The sequence below is a fragment of the Cryptomeria japonica genome, chromosome 3 (assembly GCF_030272615.1).
Source record: "Cryptomeria japonica chromosome 3, Sugi_1.0, whole genome shotgun sequence".
In the NCBI taxonomy this organism is placed as follows: domain Eukaryota; kingdom Viridiplantae; phylum Streptophyta; class Pinopsida; order Cupressales; family Cupressaceae; genus Cryptomeria; species Cryptomeria japonica.
The window spans coordinates 54456325-54482160 of record NC_081407.1 but is presented as its reverse complement, the minus strand read 5'-3'; positions in this window follow the sequence as shown (position 1 = coordinate 54482160).

Sequence of the window (25836 nt, the reverse complement as noted above, 5' to 3'; positions counted from 1 at the left end):
ATAGTCCCTTTTTCTTTGATCATACAAGCTTTATCATCTCCAAATCTTGCTACACATGCATTGTATTCTTGAAAGGCTAAGAATTTACTTCTATCACCAGTCATATGATGTGAACATCCTGAATCAATTATCCATTCATCCTTATCTTCAATTTTAGCTGCCAGGGCCTGCTCTACCGGTTGAACAGTAGGTGTCGGCTGATCTTTTGTTATAGCAAGAAAAGCCCATCCATTGTCTGTCGGATCCTCGTCAGAATCATCAGTAACTCGTTCATCAGCATTGTAACAAGATTTGTCTCTATTTTTCTTAAATTTGTATCTCTGATATTCAGGGTTAGGTTTATATGTTCTTTTAGCTTCTTCTTTCAATCTTGCATGTCTACCAGGACACCTAGATTCCATGTGACCAACTTTATTGCAATTAAAACATTTAAAGGGTTCTTTACCTTCATACTTACTTCCGATTGGACCTTTATGCATTTTCCTTGCAAATAGTGCTTCAAGTTCTTCCAATTCTTCATTTTCTCTCCTGCTTTCTTCAAGTTCTCTTGCATCAATGGCTTTCCAATCAGATTTGTCAAATGATGATGATGGTGATGATGCAGATGATGTTAATTCTTTGAAAGCTAAATATGTCTTTATTGTAGCAACAGGACCAAATTCCTCAAGTTCAAAAGCTGAAAGTTTTCCAACCAAAGTGTCTCTAGATAGTGATGTATTAGGCATTGTTCTCAATTCATTTATAACAGTAACTTTCATTTTATATGTTGGTGGAAATGCTCTTAAAATTTTAGAAATAATTTCATCTTCACTTAAGGTTCCTCCACAACATTGTATACCCAAAACAATTTCATTTACTCTTTCCATAAAAGCTGAAATCCTTTCATCTTCTTCCATTTTCAGATTTTCATACCTGACCCGGAAGCATTCAAGTTTTGCAATTTTGACTATGGAATATCCTTCATTCAATGTCTCCAATTTGTCCCAAATAGATTTAGCAGTAGATCTGTCTGATAATCCCATGATTTGTTGATCTGACAATGCACTCAAAAGTGTTTCTCTTGCTTTGCAATCATTTCCCTCATCTTTAGCCAAGGTTGGTGGATTAGGTTGACCTTGAGTAGGAGCAGTATAACCATTCTTTGTAACATCCCATATGTCCTTTCCAATGCAATTCAAATGTGTCTCCATCCTGATCTTCCATATGCCATAGTTAGTTCCATCAAGTTTAGGATTGTCCTTCCTAAAATAGTTAGAAGACATTGGATCTCCTCAAGTTGTTAAACTTCTTCAAAAAGAGGACTAAGCTCTGATACTAATTGTTAGGTCCCAGAGACAACTAAGAGCAAGGGGGGAGGGGGGTTGAATTAGTTGTCCAATAAATTCAAAACAAAATTAACTTAACCAAAACTTAATGCTTAATACTGGTAAACCAAACTTTATGTTGGTAGACAGTTTTATCAGTTATATGCAGTACTGGTAAAGATTAATGCATGAAGCTGAAAGATAATAACATCCACAACACATAACACAGATATTTATACATGGAAACCTTGTAAGGGGAAAAACCACAATGGGAAACCTTACCCACAATCAGATGATACTACTGCAAATAGTATGTGTGTACAAAATGGAGTCTACACATGCAGAAAGGCCAACTGCCTAGAGCTCACTGCTTAATCACAAAATGGGAGTCACACTAACTACTATTGGATGGTTAAATCCAATGATAATGTACTTCTCAAAATAGCATCTTCATATGTTGGATTCAGTATTGGTTTAGCTCTGATTTAGCTCTGATTTGCCTTCTTCAAACCTTCCTTCAATCTTTAATGATGTCTGCGTGTATAGATTTACTTATATTTGCATATACCTTATTACAATCCTTTTTCCAATCCCATATCAATCTCACAAATGAGATCTTACATTTATACCAAAACCTAAGACCAATTGAGTAGGTCAGCTTACTAAAGATATTACAATAAAATTAATTACAAATGAATCAATATCCAATGCATCATGTTGGTTCAATGCATTTACAATAATAACAAATCAGCTTCATCATGTGTCGTGCTGATCTGGAATAGATATGCTTGTCGGTGCATAACCTGGACCTATTTGTCGGTAACAACAAATATGCAAACCCGAATAGACCAATGAACAAATCACCATAACAAAGTGTCCAAACAATGTCTTCGACACAACCAAGTAATCTCCAAGTCATTGCAAGTGTCAGCGAACAATATAACCTATCGGTGAACCAAATACTGGTGACTGTGCATAAGTCATTGACTTGTCGGTGAACATAATCAAGAGTCTCTAAGTGTTGATAAGAGCTGACAAGTGTTGACATCAATAACAAAACCATATCAACATATCCAAAATACCAACATAGGGGTGTTAGGGGTCCCACAGATACTGAGAGAGGGGGGTGAATCAGTATCTAACCGGTAATAATAATTTCTTAAGTTAAAACATGCAGAACATAATATAACAGTGTACCGGTATGCAAGAAATAATGCAATAAACAGAATCAAGAACATCCACATGAAAAGTACACCATAACACAAGATGTTTAATGAGGAAACCCGATGTGGGAAAAACCTCAGTTTGATTTGTAACCCACAATATTCACTCACTGGCCAATAAGAGAATATTACTTACAATAGGGGCCTGCACATGCAGGAAGGTCAACTGCCTAGAGCTCACTGCTCAATGGGAAGTCACACTGACTTACAATAAGGATTATACTAATCCAATGACTTGTACTGCTTTACAATAGCATCTCCAATGCCAGATTCAGTACCGATTCTTGCTTTGTTCTTTACATATACCCTTGACCTATAATTCGCACATTAGGTCTGCCTAATAATTTTCTTTATGCCCTTACATCACTTTTTCAAATGTCTATAATGATCTCCTATATATACAAGAGTCATTTTACAATTTTCCAAGTCAACTTACAATAATAAACAAAATATTACATAACAAAAATCCTATCGGCCTTTATGCCGGTATACATATTTTCTTCTATACCGGTGCCGGTGTAGAGTGATCTATTGATACCGGTGCAATGTCTTTCCTATGTAATGCTTTGCATGTATAATGTCTTGTCGGTGCCATAGGATTGCAAGGTTGCCTATGTAATGCTTTGCTGATATAATGTCTTGCCGGTGCCATAGGATTGCAAGGTTGCCATCAATGACAAAACCTTCAATCACATACAATGTCTCATTGGAGTGTCCATATCCCAACAATCTCCCCCTTTGGCATTGATGGCAACACTCATGAGAAATTTTAAAAAGTATCCAAAATGTGTAGTCCAAAAAAAATGTTACCAAAAATGTTTACCAAAAATATGAGAGCTCCCCCTGAGCATACGATTCCTGTATTTTGAAATTTCTCATCTTTCTTAAGTTAAAACATGCAGAACATAATATAACAGTGTACCGGTATGCAAGAAATAATGCAATAAATAGAATCAAGAACATCCACATGAAAAGTACACCATAACACAAGATGTTTAACGAGGAAACTCGGTGTGGGAAAAACCTCGATGGGATTTGTGACCCACAATATTCACTCACTGGCCAATAAGAGAATATTACTTACAATAGGGGCCTGCACATGCAGGAAGGCCAACTGCCTAGAGCTCCCTGCTCAATGGGAAGTCACACTGACTTACAATAAGGATTATACTAATCCAATGACTTGTACTGCTTTACAATAGCATCTCCAATGCTAGATTCAGTACCGGTTCTTGCTTTGTTCTTTACATATACCCTTGACCTATAATTCGCACATTAGGTCTGCCTAATAATTTTCTTTATGCCCTTACATCACTTTTTCAAATGTCTCTAATGATCTCTTTTATATACAAGAGTCATTTTACAATTTGCCAAGTTGGCTTACAATAATAAACAAAATATTACATAACAAAAATCTTGTTGGCCTCTGTGCTGATATACATATTTTCTTCTGTACCAGTGCCGGTGTAGAGTGATTTGTTGATGCCAGTGCACTGTCTTGCTTGTGTAATCCTTTGCTAGTATAATGTCTTACTAGTGGCATAGGATTGCAAGGTTGCATGTGTAATGCTTTGCCGGTATAATGTCTTGCCGGTGCCATAGGATTGCACCGGCAAGACATTATGGTCATAGTATGAGCTTAAACCGGTATTGAATTTGGCATAGCAAATGCTGACTCGTAGTAGTACATTATATTGGATTCTCATAATCCATTTTTTAAGTCAGTGAGACTTCCTTTGTAATTGAGCAGTGAGCTTTAGGTAGTTGGCCTTCCTGCATGTGCAGGCCCCTAATGTAAGTAATATCCATTCATTGTCCAGTGAGTGAATATTGTGGGTCACAAATCCCACCGAGGTTTTTCCCACACCATGTTTCCTCGCTAAAAATATTGTGTTATGGTGTGCTTTCTATGTTGTGTTTCATATTTACTGCATTAATTCTTGTTTATCGGTACATTGTTTTGGAATGGAAATTTCTTAATAAGGTCAAATATTCTATCAACCGGTTAGATACTAATTCACCCCCCCCCCTCTCAATATCTTTGGGACTATCATTAATCCTAACAATTGGTATCAGAGCTTGGTCCTCTATTTTCAAAATTCTAATAGCTTGAGGAAGATTCTGACATCGGTATAGATGGAGAACTTAAGAAAGCAATTAGAAGGAGCTCTTGTGAACTATGATGCAAAGAAGTTGAAGAATATCAAACTTGAAGATGATCTAAGGACTACACAGGAATTCATGCAAGGACTCCAGGAGAATCTCACTATTGCTAGAAATAAGTGAAAAGAACTTCATGAGAAGATGCAGAGTAATGATGATGAAAAGGAAACTCTTAGTGAGCTTGTAAGCAAGATGAGGCAAGAAAACATGACCTTAAGGAATAAAATGCAAGACATGACAATGAGATTTTGTAAAGACATTAAAGACAGGAAGAATGAAGATGACTTGACTAAAAAAATCAATGATGCTGGAAATGAAAATCTAAGACTCAGTCATGAAAATGATATGTTAAAGACAAATCTGATTCACATGGAACATGATAAAACTGAACTTATGAAGGAAATTTTGGAAAATGAGTTGGCTACTGCAAATCAACACAAAGGGAAATTCAAGAAAAGTTCAGAAGAACTTGATGGTATGCTGAAAAATTAGAAACCTAATAGAGAAACTAATGGACTTGGATTTGAAGTTGGTGAAAGTTCCGGTACTGGAAACAATCATGATTGCAGTAAATTGGTAAGACAACCCAATGCCTTCAAATTTAATGGGAAATGCTTTAACTGTAACAAGTATGGTCATAGAGAAAATCAGTGTAGATCTAGAAACAATCAAAACATTAATGCACCCACCGGTCAATGTTCCAAATGCAACAAAATTGGTCACAATTCAGAAAACTACAGAATGAATGTAAGATGTTATGTTTGTGGAAGATTTGGGCAATTATCTAATCAATGCAGAACGCAAAATGATATAGGATATGGAAAGGCTATTCAAAAAAACAATGTGACTTATTATGCTTGTAACAAAATTTGACATATTACAAAATTTTGTAGAAGTAAGACTTCACCAGCAACTAATAAAGGACCCAATTTGAAAGGCAAAGAGAAGTTTGATGAGGTGAAGCAAGAATTTTCAAGACAATGGATTTGAAAGATAGATCAGAATGTTGATGAGATTATTCCTTCACCGGTAGAATAGAGTATTACTCCACTGGCAGGAGACTCTTCATCCAACTGAAAGATAACCTTTTGGGGGTACTACAACAAGTTGAAAATCATGCAAGCTTACCCTCGGCTAATGATGAGAAGATGGACTCCTTCTCTGCTGGCAGATGTGTTAAGTTTCACTTAACTAGCAAATATGTTGTTGGAGGAAAAGACATTATAAATTAGTGATTTTCTCTCTTTTTCAATTAACTGAGCATTCAAACTTTCAGAGAGCGAAAATCCAAGCGAAGGCATCCTTAGCGAGAAGTGAAGCAAGTTATTTCAAGCCTTCAAACCTATCAGGCAGATTAAGGTATTTATCAATGGCTTCCTCCTCTGCTCTGGAACTTATTGCAAACCCTACTGTTGTGGAAGTAGTTAAATGCCCTAGGCCCATTTTCAAGATTATCCCTGAGATAGAGAAACAAGATGATACCCTAGGAGATTTTTCAAAAATTCCAAAAGGTATTGCATATGGAGGAGACCCTAGAATCTATATTCATTTCCATATTGAGGAATTAGGTTTAGAGGAAATATTGAAAATGTATAAAAATGTTATTTGTGATGAAAGTGGAAATGTGAAATCCGAACATAAGGTTATTGAAACTTTAGGTTTTGTGGAAATCCTTGACATCCCAAAATTTCCTAAGGAGGTAGTAAGGATTGTGCTTATCAGAGGTCATGGTGAATTCTTTTGGCTAGACTATGTTTGTAAAATCACTAAGGAAGCAGTTAGGGTAGTGACTGGCTTACCCTCCACTGGTAGCAGGCTAGATAAAACTAAGAAGGTTTCCAATAACATGGTAATGGGATTAACAAGAGAAACCTATGATAGAAGATCCCTAAGAGTGAATGATGTAAAAGATGTGAATGTTAGACTCATAAGTATGATTTTAGGTTATAAGGCCACCCATGCAAACTGACTCAACTCTATTTCCAGACTTTGTATTAAAAGTGCCTACGATATGGTCAATAGTGATGCAAAGATAGATGTATGTTAGTGGTTAGAGGATGAGTTAATAGATAATCTAAAAAAGATCAAAGCAGACAAGAAAGGTACTTTTCATTTTGGCAACCTACTTGTATGTCTAATGTTGTATCTCACCAAAGAGGTTTCTGGTATTGGTACGAAAGACTTTGGTTATGATATACCGGTAGGCAAACAATTGTTATATATCTTCACCGGTATGGGGACAGATAAGGATAACAATATCACTAAGTATTTCCAAGCCTTCAAAGCTAAAATGAAAACAAGGGAGAGATTACCTCAAAGTATTGTAGACAAGTATGAGAAGGAAATATATTTTGTAATCAAGAAGGATGAGATATGGATGGAGGTGGTTCTTCCTAGAACTGTATGGGTAATGAAATTGGGATATGAGGCAGATGTAAACATCAATGAAATTTATGCCAAAGCTCTATTATAAGCCCCTAGAGAACCGAAAGAAAAGGTTTTTGAAAATGCTCAAACAATAGAAAGTGACGTACAAACATTAAAACATAGAAAGAGAAAAGGTATCATGTTTAATCTCAGAATTTGAGGGAAAAGGTATTTGTGTATATCTGAATTTGAGAGAAAAGGTATCATGTTTAATCTCTTGTCAAAGGGGTAAGGACAAATTTCATCCAAAGAGTATCAAATGGTGGTCCCCTATTGCATGTCTTGTATTTTTCTTTGCAGCATTTGGATTGTTAGGGGTCCCACAGATACTGAGAGGGGGGGGGTGAATCAGTATCTAACCGGTAATTAGAATTTCTTAACTTAAAGCATGTAGAACATAATATAACAGTGTACCAGTATGCAAGAAATAATGCAATAAACAGAATCAAGAACATCCACATGAAAATTACACCATAACACAAGATGTTAACGAGGAAACCTGGTGTGGGAAAAAACTCAGTGGGATTTGTGACCCACAATATTCACTCACTGGCCAATAAGAGAATATTACTTACAATAGGGGCCTGCACATGCAGGAAGGCCAACTGCCTAGAGCTCACTGCTCAATGGGAAGTCACACTGACTTACAATAAGGATTATACAAATCCAATATCTTGTACTGCTTTACAATAGCATCTTCAATGCCAAATTTAGTACTTGTTCTTGCTTTGTTCTTTGCATATACCCTTGACCTATATTTTGCACATTAGGTCTGCCTAATATTTTTCTTTTTGCTTCTACCTCACTCCTACAAATGTCTACAATGATCTCCTTTATATACAAGAGTCATTTTACAATTTGCCAAGTCAGCTTACAATAATAAACAAAATATTATATAACAAAAATCTCGTCGCCCTTTGTGCCAGTATACTTCTTTTCTTCTGTGTCGGTGTCAGTATCCTGAGTGCCAGTGTTGAGTGTGATCTACTGATGCTGGTGCACTATCTTACTCGTGTAATGCTTTGCTGGTATAATACTTTGCCGATGCCATAGGATTGCAAGGTTGCCATCAATGACAAAACCTTCAATCACATACAATGTCTCATTGGAGTGTGCATATGCCAACAATCTCCCCCTTTGGCATTGATGGCAACACTCATGAGAAATTTCAAAAAGTATCCAAAAATGTGAGAGCTCCCCCTGAGCATATGATTCCTGTGTTTTGAATTTTCTCATCCCACTACTCCCCCTTTGGCATCAATGACAAAGGTTGTCAAGATGTCAGTAGAGTTTGTAGTTTCAACTATCCATAACCTCAACCTTGTAGCTAGGTAGTTATAATCTGAAAAAGATCTCCCAAAATCAAGTTTATACTATCCATAAACTTCTTACTATCCTTTATTGTTGTCTCAGCTCTCTTCACTATACCAGTGAGATGCTACAAATGCTCTGCCGGTGTTTTGCTTCCCTATGTTAATGCCTCAGAAATTTCCTTCCGCAGAGATGCTAAATAGTTGTGAGGCCTCACCTTGACTCAATCTGACATTCAGTGGATTTTATATTTAGACTATTATGGATACTTTATTTTGATGCATTTTGGAACTTAGAACTTATATGATTTCAGGATTTGGATAACATTGCTATGTTTTGATGATTTACTTATATGCTTTATGAGATAGAACACTACATGATTGTTAGATAAGATGATATTGCGATAATAGATGTCATTATTGAATTTGCAGGACTTTACTATGATAATAGAACTATGTTGTATGGTTAAGTTTATGTGAATTGGGATGAGATTGCTTATGTGAAATTGCTTGATAAAAGATGTATTTAATCTGTGCAAATGAAAATTGTATGCAAGTGATGATGTGTATTGTTATTCCTTTGAATTATATTATATGTGGATATTTGAAAGTACTAATGTGTAAATTGAGATGCGCAGGAAATTGACCATCTGACCATGGAAATTTACGGAGAACCAAACCTAGACTTATGTATGTTCGTAAGCCAAGGGTTGTCTATTTGGAGAGACAACACCCCGTTTCTGTTGTATTTTTATTCGTAACAGTATATGCTGCATGTGTGTTAAGTGTTATTTAAATTTAATGTGTAAAAACCACAAGAGACGATTTCATGTTTTAATTTGTAAAAGTGTTTTATTTGTGTCACTAGACACGTGTGGATTTAAGTTTAAATGTTTTATTTTTGTCTCTTGGTGGGAAAGTGTTCAACTATAGCTTTTTCAAATAATGTAACGTGATGTCATAAATACTTTGGGAAAAGAATCTTTGGAGAGGTCAACATATGTTTGACCCGAAAATAAACTTCAAAGGGGTTTAAAATGGGTTAAATGAACACCTAGGGGTAGTTTAATAGGGTTTCTTAAAGCCCATAAGATATACCTAAGGGTTAGGGGTAATTTTAGGCAAGTTTCTACTCCTAAGTGACCTTTTTGACACTTTAAAAATTGGCTTTTCTAAGTTGTGCGAAAATTGAAAATTAGAAGTTTGATCTTAGTTGTAAACTTTCCTATTCGAATGAGAGTCTTTTTCCCATTCTGTCTTACTTTCCTTTTTGAGTTTTAGAAACTTGTGAGAACTGAGAGAATAGGCTTCTTAAGCAAGAATTTGAGAATTTGAGGGTAATCAGCCACTCTCCATTTTTGGAGACAAAGAAAATTTTGAATAGAATAGAAAAGATTTGAATAGAAAAAAAATTGGCTAAAGGTAGGAGAAGAAGATCCGTGGATTGGGCAGCTCTTCCTCAAATATTATCCTACCTTTGGGCAGATTAAGGTTGGTTCCATTATTATTTAAAATGTCTTCTTTCTTGCATGTGTCTGGAAGTATGTTGGTGTAAGAAATCTATGTTCTTGAATGGTTTTTTTTAAGAATTTCATTTGGTATTTTGCATTATGTTTTGTCTGTGTTTTGGGAGTTTTCTCAAGACCTCTTACTCTTGGGAGAGAAGAGGATCTTGTGGGTGCTAGTAGTGACAACCCTCGAGTGAGAGACTCTCGTTTGAGAGCGATCACAAGGGATCTTTGTGTGACCCTTGCTGCATGGCCTGTTTGTGCAATGGGGGTCATAAGGAGGGATATAAGGCTAGAATGCCTTTGGGGGGCATAAGGAATAAGGGGTTGAAATTCTTGATGTATTTATTGTGCCATGAGGTGGCTACTTGTTTTCCATACTTGCAGTTCTCCTCAGGGTATTGGTCCACTAACACCCTTAAAAAGGTCATCACCAAAGTGTGGTGCAGTGTAGCCAAGTTGGGAGTGTGTTTGAAATTTGTGTGCTTCCTGCTTTCTATGTGTTTGCATGTTTGTTACCCATCTAGGGCTTGGTTCTCCGAGCTCGGGGGTGGCTACCAGTTAGCCTAGGCTGGGAGGTGAGCACTCCATGTCATATTGTCATTTATTATGCAGGAATGTCAGGAGAAAAGAATAGGAAAAGTGAAAAGTTGTAGAAGATTATTGTTGAAGAAATCTAAATTCATTTGCAGTTATTAGTTTTGATAGAAGAAATACACCCTCATTCGTTGAAATTAGAGGCAAGTTGTAAATTTGAAATATAGACACGAGATCTGTTACTGTAGTTAAATAAAGAAACATCCTATAATTTTGCAGAATATCTTTAGAGTTGTAAAAAGCTAGATTTGCTTCTATTTTCTATTATGAAAAAAAAAAAGGGGTTACTTTTGAATTGCATGCAAAAGTTTTTTTTGTAATATGGAAAAATCAGTTTTAATTAAATCTGTGTTCTTCTTTTTATCCTGAGAATTTTATCTTCATTCTACTTGAAGAAAAATATGAGTTGTATTTGTTGTTAGATTTTAAGTATTAAAAAAAAAAGGTGTTTAAGTAGTTGTTGTATTAGTTGTAAAATCGATGAATGTATTTATTGCAGAAAAGTATAATGCATTTCTAAAATAGTATTTCCTAAGTTTAGAAGAAATATATATATATATATATTTCCGATGTGCTATGATAAATAATTTTAGCAGTAGATTTATTCCATTTTCTTTTAGCTTTTAAAAAAATAAATAAATAAATAGGAAAAGCAATAGCTAGGTTGCATGCATATTGTGGTTTTAAAAAAATAATTTTTAGAATTCTATTTTTTGTAAATCAATAGAGTATAATATAGTTCAAGAAAATATATCACCATTAAAACAGACTTATTACTTTATTTTCTTTCCTACATTTGTAAATCAAAATCTTTTATGATTACGATGTTAGTTTGAGAAAAAAAAAAATACTATAGGTTATAAATAAATATATATATATATATATATATATATATTTATATACATGTAGAAAAACATGAATATATCTATATATATATTTTTATATTAACATGCCATATAAATACCCTACAAAACAAATGAAAATGTAATCCTAAGTGTATTTACCATTTTATATATATATATATATATATATATATATATATATATATATATATATATATATATATATATATATATATATATAGATATATATATATATATATATATATATATATATATATATATATAATTTAACATAATGATTTACCTTTGTTATTTTGTTTTAAAAAAAAAAATTGCATGTAAAACATATTGAGAAATATATATATATATATATATATATATATATATATATATATAAATTTAAAAAAAAATTAATTTTTAACTTTTTAAAAAAAAGGGGGTTTTTTTTGGCTATCGCGGGTTTTGGGCTGCACCCCATTGTGTGAACACACAGTGAGCGGCGCCGAAACGCCGCCACTGTGTGAGCACACAGTGGGAGGCGCCGAAGTGCCACCACTGTGTGGCCACACAGTGGGCGGTGCTCGATGCTCCACTGTGTAACCGCATAGTGGGCGGCGCTCGGTTCGCCCACTGCCTCCCCCACTTGACCCACATGGTAAAAAAAACGCCGCCGACCCTGCAACAAAATAAAATCATGGTCGCCGCCGATGGGTTTCGGCCCTGTGCTTAATGATAATTAAAAAAAATATAATAAATTCTAGCTCAGGTAGGGCTAAGGTAATTAAATAAAATAATATGTTTAAAATTCATTTAGTTAACGGTCAATTTATATAAAATAAAAAAAACCCTAATTAGGGTTGAAGGGCAAAATGGCTATTAAGATGGAAAGTTCTTTTAGATGTTTATATATATATATATATATAAAATTATATAAATGCTATATTTTTTGGGTATGTATATATATAGAGTTTTAAATACTTAAATACCTCTATATGATATACTAATTAAGAAGTTTTAAAAAAATATATATATAAATTTAGGAATAAAGCCTAGTCTTATATTTTTAAAAGTGGTTTAGTGTGATGAATACTTAGTTATGCCCTAGTTAATTTAATTAGAGCATTAAGTTTTAAGTTGGATTTTAAAGGGATTAATTTAAGCACCTTTCATTTGAGGTTGGAAACGGTGCTAGAAAAATAAATGTGAATTAGCTTTCTAAAGTTGATTAATTGCTACTCGTAATTAATTTTGTCTGTGTAAATTAAATGACACTTTAAACGATTATTATAATTATTGAATTAAAAATGGATTTTTAGACTATATAGACGTATTGGAGATTGAGTTTATCTTCATCTTCTATTTCTTTTAATGAGTTTGATTTAATTAATATAATAACTAGGTATCTTGTGAAGATAAAATTAAACCATTTAGATTTCCGCAAATAGAATTTAATTAATATTCGATACTTGGTTTGTATCAGAATTAGCTCGAATATAGAAATGGCAATTACATTAGTGCATGTCGTGTGAGTGAACTTGTTAATTAATTAGGATCTAAAAAAAAAAACATTTTGTTTTTGCCCTAAATTTTGGGCATGACATTTTAGTATCAGAGCAAGGTTTCCACACTAGGAACCTTGCTCCACTTACGTTTTGCCTTAGATTATTTAAGTTATTTTGTGGAATTGATTTTATCAGACTTTTGAATTTAATTGAATTAATATTACTTTAAAAGAAATTAATTAATTATTTTTGTCTTATTTTCCTCTTAGGATGTCTCCGACAACGTGACAAGATCGCAAGCACGGACGGGGTCCTAGACGTGTGCGCATAGTATGCGAAGAGGTAGTGAGGGAGGCATCGGTTCCAGAGGAGAACCTAGGAGCACCTCCCGAATAGCCAAATGAACCTAACTGAGACCTCTTAGTAGCAATACAAAATCTTACTGGCATAGTTCAGGAAAGGATCCCAGCAGAGAACCCTCAGGTTAGAAGTCATGACTCTGGGAGTCATAGATCTGTTGATAGAGAAAAAAGCAGGAGCCGAGCTCCTATTCCTATAGAGAGTTAGGGTGGAAATGAGCCAAAGTCTGTGCATATGCCAGGACCACCTCCAGTGGTGGAACCAGTTTATTTTGAGAGAGCTCGTCGAGATCCAAGGGATCTTATCAGGGAGGTCATGCACCTCCAGCTACCATCCTTTGGAGGTTCTACCGATGGGGTAGAGGCCGAGGCATGGCTTTTGAGTCTTGAGAGGTGCTTTGCATTGCATTCTTACGAGAGCAACCTAAAAGCACATGTCGCAATTCATCTACTGAGAGGGTCAGCCTCCACTTGGTGGAGACAGGAAGAGTACAAATGCGGATTAGTTCCTAATACTCTCACTTGGGAGATATTCACAAAGAGGTTTCGTGAGAGGTACCTATCAGAACACTTCAGGCAGCGTCGTATAGACGAATTTCACTATCTCCAACAAAAAGGCTTGTCAGTAACCAAGTATGAGAGTAAATTCTTTGAGCTATTGCCTTATGTAGATTATCTAAAGGATGAGAAACTTTTTGTTAACCGCTTCATCAGAGGGTTAAATGCCGGTATAGTCGGGCCTGTTAGGATGTCTGCTCCAGAGAGCCTTTGAGTTGTTGTGGAGAAGGCACTAATTACCGAGGAAATTTAGGTCAGACCACAAGACAATAGGGATCGGTTTCAGAACCGAAATCCCGCACCTCAGACTTATGGATTCCAGAAACCATATTAGAAAGGAAACAACCAAAATTCTCAAGGGTTCTCCAAACCCCCTCCTCCGCAACAAACACCATAGAACCAGAGGCAGAAGCCTCCATAGTATCAGCAGGGCTCCAAACCCAAATAGTGGTAGACTCAGGGACAGAGACGTGATTTGAGAGCATAGGGGCAGTACATACAGCCAGTGAGGACTCAGTAGTCCTCCAGGGGTGAGTACAGTGGATCTAGTAGGACAGGAGGTCAGGCTTTCTCTAGGCCTCAGGGTGTCCAGTTCTAGGCACGGGGTGCTTGCTTTACGTGTGGAGCCATGGGGCATATGGCGAGGGATTTCCCTCAGGGACAGGTGGCAGGGAGTCAATGGATGGCTGCTTCAGAGTCGATAGTTGGTGATATGGGCAGGTCCCATAGAGTATTCACAGCGGTTGACAACCGCCAAGCTGAGCATCAAGCCATAGTTATCGAATCTATAGGTATGATCAAAGGTAACAATGTATCTATTTTGTTTGATTCAGGAGCTACTGACTCCTTTATATCTCCATTGGTTGTGGAGCATTGCAGGCTAGTGGCAACTAGACAGGCTATCAGTTGGGAAGTGGAATTAGCTTCAGGGGCTAGAGTGTCAATGGAATCAGAGGTTAGGGCATGTTAGCTGTAGATTGGCAAGACCACCACTTTAGTAGACCTTAGAGTGACTCCACTTGGATCTTATGAAATCGTACTTGGCATGGATTGGCTTTATACCCACAGAGCCAAGATGGATTGCCGCCTGAAAAAGATCGAGTGTGAGGATGATCATGGTTCGCCCATAGTTATCACTGGGATTCAGAGGCCCATGTCTCTTCGTATGATCTCCGCAATGCAGCTTAAGCGGAGCATGCGGAAGGGATGTCAGCTTTTTGCTATCACTATCAGTGATAGAGGAGAAAAGGAAGAAAAAGAAACATCGCTTGATGACCATCCTATCCTTAAGGGATATTCAGATGTTTTTCCTTCAGAGTTACCGGGGATGCCTCCCCATAGAGAGGTTGATTTTCATATAGACCTAGTACCAGGAGCCAAGCCAGTTTCCAAAGCACCTTATAGGATGACCACAAATGAGCTAAATGAACTCAAAATATAGCTTGAGGAACTTCTTCAGAAGGGTCATATTCATCCTAGCATATCCCCTTGGGGTGCACTAGTCATCTTCGTTAAGAAGAAGGACGGATCTCTCTGATTATGTATGGATTATCAGCAACTAAATAAAGTAACTATCAAGAACCGATATCCTTTGCCCAAAATCGATGATTTATTCGACCAGCTTCAGGGTGCCAAAGTCTTTTCCAAAATAGATCTGAAGTCAAGATACCATCAGCTAAGAATAGTGGAGAGTGATATCCACAAGACCGCATTTCGCACTTGATATGGTCACTATGAGTTCACCGTAGTCCCATTTGGACTTACTAATGCCCCAGCAGTTTTTATGAGCCTCATGAATGGGGTGTTCCATACATTTCTGGACTGTTTTGTTATTGTGTTTCTCGATGATATACTGATATATTCTCGGAATGAGAAGGAGCATGAGGAGCACCTGAAACAAGTATTGCAGTGTTTGCGGGATAATCAGTTGTTTGGCAGGGTGTCGAAGTGTGCTTTCTTTCGGTCTGAGGTCAAGTACCTTGGGCACGTTATTTCCAGTGATGGGATCTCAGTTGACCCATCAAAGATTAGGGCTATTATGGATTGGCCAGAACCAACCAGTGTGACAGAGGTCAGGAGTTTCATGGGCTTAGCAGGGTATTACTGACGTTTTGTCGAGGGATTCTCCAGAGTCGCACACCCTATTACTTCTCTTCAGCATAAAGGGAAGAAATTTGAGTAGATAGAAAAGTGCGATAAGGCCTTTCAGGAACTCAAGAATGCACTTACTAGTGCTCCTATCCTTGTTGTACCAGATCCTTCAGCTGACTTCATGGTTTGTACAGATGCTTCACTAGAGGGTTTAGGAGCAATTCTTATGCAGGATGGTAGGGCCATAGCTTTCGAGTCTAGGAAACTTAAGACTCATGAAATTAATTATCCAACTCATGACCTTGAGCTCGCAACAGTAGTGCATGCATTTGTGAGGTGGAGACACTTCCTTTTAGGTCATCACTTCAAGTTGCATTCAGATCATCAGAGTCTTCAGTACATCTTCACTCAGCCGAACCTTAATACACGTCAGAGGAGATGGATGGAGTTCTTGTGCAAATATGATTTTGGCATTCACTACATCAAAGGAAATGAAAATGTAGTTGCAGATGCTTTGAGTAGGAGACGTCATGAGGTTTACACCATATCTATGGGCACGGATTTGAGAGACCGTATACTACAGCACTTGCCAGAGGATGGATGGTATGCAGAGGTTGGTTAGGTAATACGATCTCAGGTTACTCTAGAAGGGAAATATGTGGATTATTCTTTGGAGTCTGATGGATTGTTACACCACAAAGGGCGCATTTATGTACCTTCCTCTAGAGGGTCATGAGATTTCATTGTCACAGAGGCTCATATAGATCCTTATGTAGCACATCCCGGGGTTAAAAAGTTGCATGTTGACTTGAGGCAGTTGTATCATTGGCCGGGAATACGGCAGCTCATTGCTGAGATAGTAGCTCGATGCCTCGAGTGTCAAAGAGTAAAGGCAGAGCACCGCCATCCAGGTGGGTTGCTCCAGTCTCATGCTATACCAGAGTGGAAGTGGGATACTATATCTATGGATTTCATCATTGGTCTTCCTATGTCTTCTCATCGCCATGATGCTATCTTGGTGACAGTTGACAAGTTGACCAAAGTAGCTCACTTTTCACCAGTGCATACTACATTCATAGCTCTAGCAGTAGCACAGGTGTTCTTGCGAGACATTGTTAGACTTCATGGCATGCCCCGCAAGATTATATTGGATAGGGATTCTCTTTTCGCTTCTTCCTTTTGGAAGTCATTACAGGCAGCTATGGGCACTGAGCTCAATTTCAGTACAGCCTATCACCCAGAAACAAATGGACAAATAGAGAGGGTCAATCAGGTGCTAGAGGATATGCTTCACATGTACATCATGGATCATCAGACCCGGTGGGAGGAGTATCTTCCCTTAGTGGAGTTTGCCTATAACAATGGGCATCACACTTCTTTGGGGATGCCACCCTATCAGGGATTATATGGCAGGCCTTGCAGGACGCCCTTGAGTTGGGATCGCATAGAGGACAGAGTTGCTATTGGTCCTGAGATAGTTCGGGATATGGAATAGTAGGTGGATTTGATTAGGCAGCATCTCAGAGAGGCTCAGGATAGACAGAAGAAATATGTTGATGCAAAGAGGATAGATCATAGCTACTTGGTTGGAATCAGAGTCTTCTTGAGAGTGCAACCACATAAGAGTCCAATCCATTACGGAAAGGGTTCTAAGCTTGCACCTCGCTTTGTAGGACCTTTTGAGATTCTTGAGAGGATAGGCCCAGTTGCCTATCGTTTAGCATTGCCACCTAGCCTGTCACGCATCCACGATGTGTTTCATGTATCAGTTTTGAGAAAATATATCTATGATGAGTCTCACATTTTAGATTGGGCTGCCTTGCAGGTGGAGTCGAACGGGCAGCTAGCTTTGAAGCCCATTTGCATTTTGGCACGCCGAACGCTGGCCCTTCGAGGTCAAGAGCTGGACCAGGTTAGGGTCCAGTGGGATTGTTATGATGAGGTTACGGCTTCATGGGAGGACGCAGCATGTATGAGATCAGAATACCCCCACCTCTTTGATGAACTCCAAGAGGAAGTTCATGCCTAGAGGGGGAGGGTGTGAGGCCTCACCTCGACTCAGTCTAACATTCAGTGGATTTTATATTTAGACTATTATGGATACTTTATTTTGATGCATTTTGGAACTTAGAACTTATATGATTTCAGGATTTGGATAACATTGCTATGTTTTGATGATTTACTTATATGCTTTATGAGATAAAACACTACATGATTGTTAGATAAGATGATATTGCGATAATAGATGTCATTATTGAATTTGCAGGACTTTACTATGATAATAGAACTATGTTGTATGGTTAAGTTTATGTGAATTGGGATGAGATTGCTTATGTGAAATTGCTTGATAAAAGATGTATTTAATCTGTGCAAATGAAAATTGTATGCAAGTGATGATGTGTATTGTTATTCCTTTGAATTATATTACATGTGGATATTTGAAAGTACTAATGTGTAAATTGAGATGCGTAGGAAATTGACCATGTGACCATGGAAATTTACGGAGAACCAAACCTAGACTTATGTATGTTCGTAAGCCAAGGGTTGTCTATTTGGAGAGACAACACCCCGTTTCTGTTGTATTTTTATTCGTAACAGTATATGTTGCATGTGTGTTAAGTGTTATTTAAATTTAATGTGTAAAAACCACAAGAGACGATTTCATGTTTCAATTTGTAAAAGTGTTTTATTTGTGTCACTTGACACGTGTGGATTTAAGTTTAAATGCTCTATTTTTGTCTCTTGGTGGGAAAGTGTTCAACTATAGCTTTTTCAAATAATGTAACGTGATGTCATAAATACTTTGGAAAAAGAATCTTTGGAGAGGTCAACATATGTTTGACCCGAAAATAAACTTCAAAGGGGTTTAAAATGGGTTAAATGAACACCTAGGGGTAGTTTAATAGGGTTTCTTAAAGCCCATAAGGTATACCTAAGGGTTAGGGGTTATTTTAGGCAAGTTTCTACTCCTAAGTGACCTTTTTGACACTTTAAAAATTGGCTTTTCTAAGTTGTGCGAAAATTGAAAATTAGAAGTTTGATCTTAGTTGTAAACTTTCCTATTCGAATGAGAGTCTTTTTCCCATTCTGTCTTACTTTCCTTTTTGAGTTTTAGAAACTTGTGAGAACTGAGAGAATAGGCTTCTTAAGCAAGAATTTGAGAATTTGAGGGTAATCACCCACTCTCCATTTTTGGAGACAAAGAAAATTTTGAATAGAATAGAAAAGATTTGAATAGAAAAAAAATTGGCTAAGGGTAGGAGAAGAAGATCCGTGGATTGGGCAGCTCTTCCTCAAATATTATCCTACCTTTGGGCAGATTAAGGTTGGTTCCATTATTCTTTAAAATGTCTTCTTTCTTGCATGTGTCTGGAAGTATGTTGGTGTAAGAAATCTGTGTTCTTGAATGTTTTTTTTTAAGAATTTCATTTGGTATTTTGCATTATGTTTTGTCTGTGTTTTGGGAGTTTTCTCAAGACCTCTTACTCTTGGGAGAGAAGAGGATCTTGTGGGTGCTAGTAGTGACAACCCTCGAGTGAGAGACTCTCGTTTGAGAGCGATCACAAGGGATCTTTGTGTGACCCTTGCTGCATGGCCTGTTTGTGCAATGGGGGTCATAAGGAGGGATATAAGGCTAGAATGCCTTTGGGGGGCATAAGGAATAAGGGGTTGAAATTCTTGATGTATTTATTGTGCCATGAGGTGGCTACTTGTTTTCCATACTTGCAGTTCTCCTCAGGGTATTGGTCCACTACCACCCTTAAAAAGGTCATCACCAAAGTGTGGTGCAGTGTAGCCAAGTTGGGAGTGTGTTTGAAATTTGTGTGCTTCCTGCTTTCTATGTGTTTGCATGTTTGTTACCCATCTAGGGCTTGGTTCTTCGAGCTCGGGGGTGGCTACCAGTTAGCCTAGGCTGGGAGGTGAGCACTCCATGGTCATATTGTGATTTATTATGCAGGAATGTCAGGAGAAAAGAATAGGAAAAGTGAAAAGTTGCAGAAGATTATTGTTGAAGAAATCTAAATTCATTTGCAGTTATTAGTTTTGATAGAAGAAATACACCCTCATTCGTTGAAATTAGAGGCAAGTTGTAAATTTGAAATATAGACACGAGATCTGTTATTGTAGTTAAATAAAGAAACATCCTATAATTTTGCAGAATATCTTTAGAGTTGTAAAAAGCTAGATTTGCTTCTATTTTCTATTATGAAAAAAAAAAAAAGGGGTTACTTTTGAATTGCATGCAAAAGTTTTTTTTGTAATATGGAAAAATCAGTTTTAATTAAATCTGTGTTCTTCTTTTTATCCTAAGAATTTTATCTTCATTCTACTTGAAGAAAAATATGAGTTGTATTTGCTGTTAGATTTTAAGTATTAAAAAAAAAAGGTGTTTAAGTAGTTGTTGTATTAGTTGTAAAATCGATGAATGTATTTATTGCAGAAAAGTATAATGCATTCCTAAAATAGTATTTCCTAAGTTTAGAAGAAATATATATATATTTCCGATGTGCTATGATAAATAATTTTAGCAGTAGATTTATTCCATTTTCTTTTAGCTTTTAAAAAAATAAATAAATAAATAGGAAAAGCAATAGCTAGGTTGCATGCATATTGTGGTTTTAAAAAAATAATTTTTAGAATTCTATTTTCTGTAAATCAATAGAGTATAATATAGTTCTAGAAAATATATCACCATTAAAACAGACTTATTACTTTATTTCCTTTCCTACATTTGTAAATCAAAATCTTTTATGATTACGATGTTAGTTTGAGAAAAAAAAATAATACTATAAGTTTTAAATAAATATATATATTTATATACATGTAGAAAAACATGAATATATCTATATATATATTTTTATATTAACATGCCATATAAATACCCTACAAAACAAATGAAAATGTAATCCTAAGTGTATTTACCAATATATATATATATATATATATATATATATATATATATATATATATATATATATATATATATATATATATATATTTTATTTAACATAATGATTTACCTTTGTTATTTTGTTTTAAAAAAAAAATTTGCATGTAAAACATATTGAGAAATATTTATATATATATATATATATATATAAATTTTTTAAAAAATTAATTTTTAACTTTTAAAAAAAAAGGGGGGTTTTTTTTTGCTATCGCGGGTTTTGGGCCGCACCCCACTGTGTGAATACACAGTGGGCGGCGCCGAAACGCCGCCACTGTGTGAGCACACAGTTGGAGGCACCGAAGTGCCACCACTGTGCGGCCACACAGTGGGCGGCGCCCGACGCTCCACTGTGTAACCGCACAGTGGGCGACGCTCGGTTCGCCCACTGCCTCCCCCACTCGACCCGCATGGTAAAAAAAACGCCGCCGACCTTGCAACAAAATAAAATCATGGTCGCCGCCGATGGGTTTCGGCCCTGTGCTTAATGATAATAAAAAAAAATATAATAAATCCTAGCTCAGGTAGGGCTAAGGTAATTAAATAAAATAATATGTTTAAAATTCATTTAGTTAACGGTCAATTTATATTAAAAAAAAAAACCCTAATTAGGGTTGAAGGGCAAAATGGCTATTAAGATGGAAAGTTCTTTTAGATGTTTATATATATATATATATATAAAATTATATAAATGCTATATTTTTTGGGTATGTATATATATAGAGTTTTAAATACTTAAATACCTCTATATGATATACTAATTAAGAAGTTTTTAAAAAATATATATATAAATTTAGGAATAAAGCCTAGTCTTATATTTTTAAAAGTGGTTTAGTGTGATGAATACTTAGTTATGCCCTAGTTAATTTAATTAGAGCATTAAGTTTTAAGTTGGATTTTAAAGGGATTAATTTAAGCACCTTTCATTTGAGGTTGGAAAGGGTGCTAGAAAAATAAATGTGAATTAGCTTTCTAAAGTTGATTAATTGCTACTCATAATTAATTTTGTCCGTGTAAATTAAATTATTTAAATTAAATGACACTTTAAATGATTATTATAATTATTGAATTAAAAATAGATTTTTAGACTATATAGATGTATTGGAGATTGAGTTTATCTTCATCTTCTATTTCTTTTAATGAGTTTGATTTAATTAATATAATAACTAGGTATCTTGTGAAGATAAAATTAAACCATTTAGATTTCCGCAAATAAAATTTAATTAATATTCGATACTTGGTTTGTATCAAAATTAGCTTGAATATAGAAATGGCAATTACATTAGCGCATGTCGTGTGAGCGAACTTGTTAATTAATTAGGATCTAAAAAAAAAAAAACATTCCATTTTTGCCCTAAATTTTGGGCATGACAATAGTCCAATCTTGGACTTAGTTTAGATCTCAAATGTTTTGCCTTATTTATTATTCTTTCTTTCTCTCTTTCCAATTTGAGTAGTTCTTCCTCAAAATTTGCTATCTTCTCTTCAAAAACTGATAGTGTATCAAGTGAGTTGACAAAGTTGTCTACAAGTTTGTTTATCTCATCCTATGCCTTGCTCATTTTCTTGTCAATATCTACAGTCAAAAGGTTTGTTTTACAGGTATCTTTATACAGATTTTTGTATTCTTTCAACAAATTACATAGTTCCGATAGAAGTGTGTCAAAATCTCTATTACACTTCTTTATTTCCTCATCATAGAATTTCTGTTTTTCAATTTCTACCTTATCCTTCACTGACTCTTCCTTTATTTTCTCAATGTTTTCTGAGATATATTTACACAATGTATCTAATTGTCCTAAAGAATCTTAATTATCTATATTACAGTTGGGAGCTATTACCTTCAAAATTGGTATGGAATCATCAATTGCTTTGTAAGCTTGTGAGCTGCAGTTAGTTATTTTCTTGATAGAATCAAGTAATACCTCAGTCACATTTGTTGATTTGTATGTTGATGATGATCCAACAATCTGAGTACCAGTGGAAGTAACCAAGCTTGTATTGACCTCTGGTAGGTCAGATTGTGTCTACATTTCTTTAAGCACTAGTTTTCCTATTTCACTAGTTACCGATGGCACTGTTTCCTCATGTACCTGTTCTGGTTGATGTTGTTTTAGAGCCTTTAGCTCTATTGGTTTCTCTGTATGTTGTATTGCCTCAGTCTGTGACTCAGTCTCTACCTTTTTCTCTTTATCTTCTACTGGTTTCTCTGTTTCCCCTGCTATCTGACTTATCAGTTGTATCTTTGTCTACTATTATGTTGATCTTCTGAGTATCAACATTCACAGTATATAGGACTTCAGAATTAGGATTGTTATCCTCTACATCCATACTCTCATCTACCGATTGATCTTCAATAGTTGTTGTTTTCAACGGTGGAGTATTTAAAGAAGGTGGGGGTAGGTTGTCTTTAACTTTGATGCTTGGTGGTCCACCAACTTTTCCTTTCCCCTTGTCTCTATCTTTCTGATAAACCTTTATAGGTTTGGGATTCCTATACTCTTCTTGTTTTTCTTTCTCAACCAGGAATATATCCCATCCATCTTTTGTTTCCTCTGTCACTTCATTAACTCTTCCTGCCATTAGTGAAATATGCCGGTGTGCAGTAGAGAATACTGACCGGTTTGCTTGAGCAATTAAATCATCAATTTCTTGTGGAGAGTTTATTGGATATACAACAAGTAGTTTCTTAATTTTTATTATCTTATCTAATTCTATCACTGCCTATCTTCTTGCCTCTAGCCTTTTGAATAATTCATCAGGAATTTCATTAACTACTTCCATCAAAAATTTCTTGTACATATCCATGTGCAATATAACACTGTTCTCAACTTGCTCTTTCTCATCAGCTGTTAGAGTGTCATAGATTTTCTCTATTTTCTTCAGTTTACCTTCCTCTGTGATTTCATTTAGCAGTATATCAAGAGGGGCCAAGTCTCTCTTTGTCCTTTTCTTCTTCTTAGGTGTCAATTTCTTCTTTGGTGTGGCCTTTCTAACCAGAGATCTCACTGCTTGTTGCTTTTGCCTTGTTCTCCTAGGTGAAGGTGTGGTTGTCAGTGAGGAATCTCTTTTTCTTACAAATCTTTTAAAAGTTGTTGGCATGTCACCTTCCAAAGAAGTTCCTACCGGTGATAGGTGAGTTTCAGGCTGTGGAGCTGCTAACTCATCCTTCGTTATGTTGGTTTTCTTCAATACATCTTCTTTGATGGCTTTTGCTTGTCTAGAACCTTTTTTTACAAATGCCTCAACCTTCTTTACTCTTTTCTTTGATTGCATTTGGCTTTCTATAGTCTCAACACTACCAAATACTTCTTCCTTAGGTTCATTGGGGGCTTCCAGAAGTGCTTTAGCATATGTTTCAACTATGTGATCATCTATTTCATAGCCCATCTTGGTTACCCAAATTGTCCTTGGGATGACCACTTCCATCTAGATTTCATCTTTCTTAATGACAAAGCATATATCATCTTTGTATTTGTCTACTATTTTCTGAGATAACCTTACTCTTTTCTTCATTTTGGTCTTTAATGCTTGGAAAAAGTCATGAATATTGTTTTCCTTGTTCTCATCCATGTTTTTGAATAGTTCAGTCAATTGTTTTCCTACCGGTATGTCATATCCAAGTTCTTTGTAACCTATACCGGGAACCTATTTTGTTATGTGTAGCATTAGGCATACTAACAGATTTTCAAATCTGAAAGTACCTTTCTTGTCCTTCTTGATCTTTCCAAGGTTGTCAATTAATTCATCCTTTAATCATTCACATATGTCAATTTTTGCATTATCTGTTACCACATCATAAGCACTCTTAATGCATAAACTTGAAACTGAATTAAGTCTATTAGCATGAGTAGCTTTACAACCTAATATCATACTGATGAATCTCACATTAATATCTTTTACATCGTTAACCCTTAGAGACCTCTTGTCAAATGTTGCACCAGTTAGATTTATAACTAGGTCATTGGTAACCTTCTTGGTTTTATCTGGTCTCTTACCGGTGGTCGGTAACCCTGTGACAGCTTTCACAACTTCCTTGGTGACCTTATGGATTGAATCTAACCAGAAAAATTCTCCATGTACCTTGCTTAAGACTATCCTAATCACATCCTTTGGAAATTCAGGAATGCTAAGGATCTCTATAAATCCTAGGGTCTCAATGATCTTGTGCTCATCTTTAACATTGCCAGTATTATCACATATCACGGTTTTATACATGGTTTTAATTTCCTCATCTCCTAACTCTTCAATGTTGTAGTGGATGTACATTCTGGGGTCTTCAACATATACAACTCCCTTAGGAATTTGAGAAAAAGCACCTAAGGTATCATCCTTCTTTGCTATCTCGGGAACTAACTGAAATACTAGCCTAGGTCTTTTTATTACTTCAACAACAATAGGGTTTGCTATGTATTCAATTGTAGAGGTGGATGCCATGATTAAATACCTTTTACTGTCTTGGATGGATGATTGCTTAGAGTGTGCTTGCTTCTTGCTCAAAATGCCTTAGCTCAAAGTCTTCGTGCTCTCTAAAAATTTGAAATCACGGTGAAATGAAAAGGAGCCAAAACCTTACTTTTATAATGTCTTTTCGCCATCTACCACATTAATTGCATGTCGATTAAGTATTCACTTAACATTGTTTGTTGGTAATAGATAATTTTCAACTTCTTATCTCTAACCGAGGGAATAATTAGCACATGTGTCAATAGATTGCCCAACCCTCAAGGAAATTTTCTTCAATTAGATGAAGAACTTCCTGTCGATGGAGCACTACTTTGTCCTTCTGGTGAAGCATCACTCTGTCTTGTCGGTGAAGAATTGGTTTGTTCTACTGGTGGAGGAGTATTCCCAATATTTAGATTAGCTTTTCTAATCCATTGTTTCAAGAATTCTTGCTTAACCTCTTCAACTTTTTCTTTACCTTACAAGCTAGCACTTTTGTTGTCTACTGGTGTTCCTTTACTTCTACAAAATTTAGCAATATGCCCAATCTTGTTACAT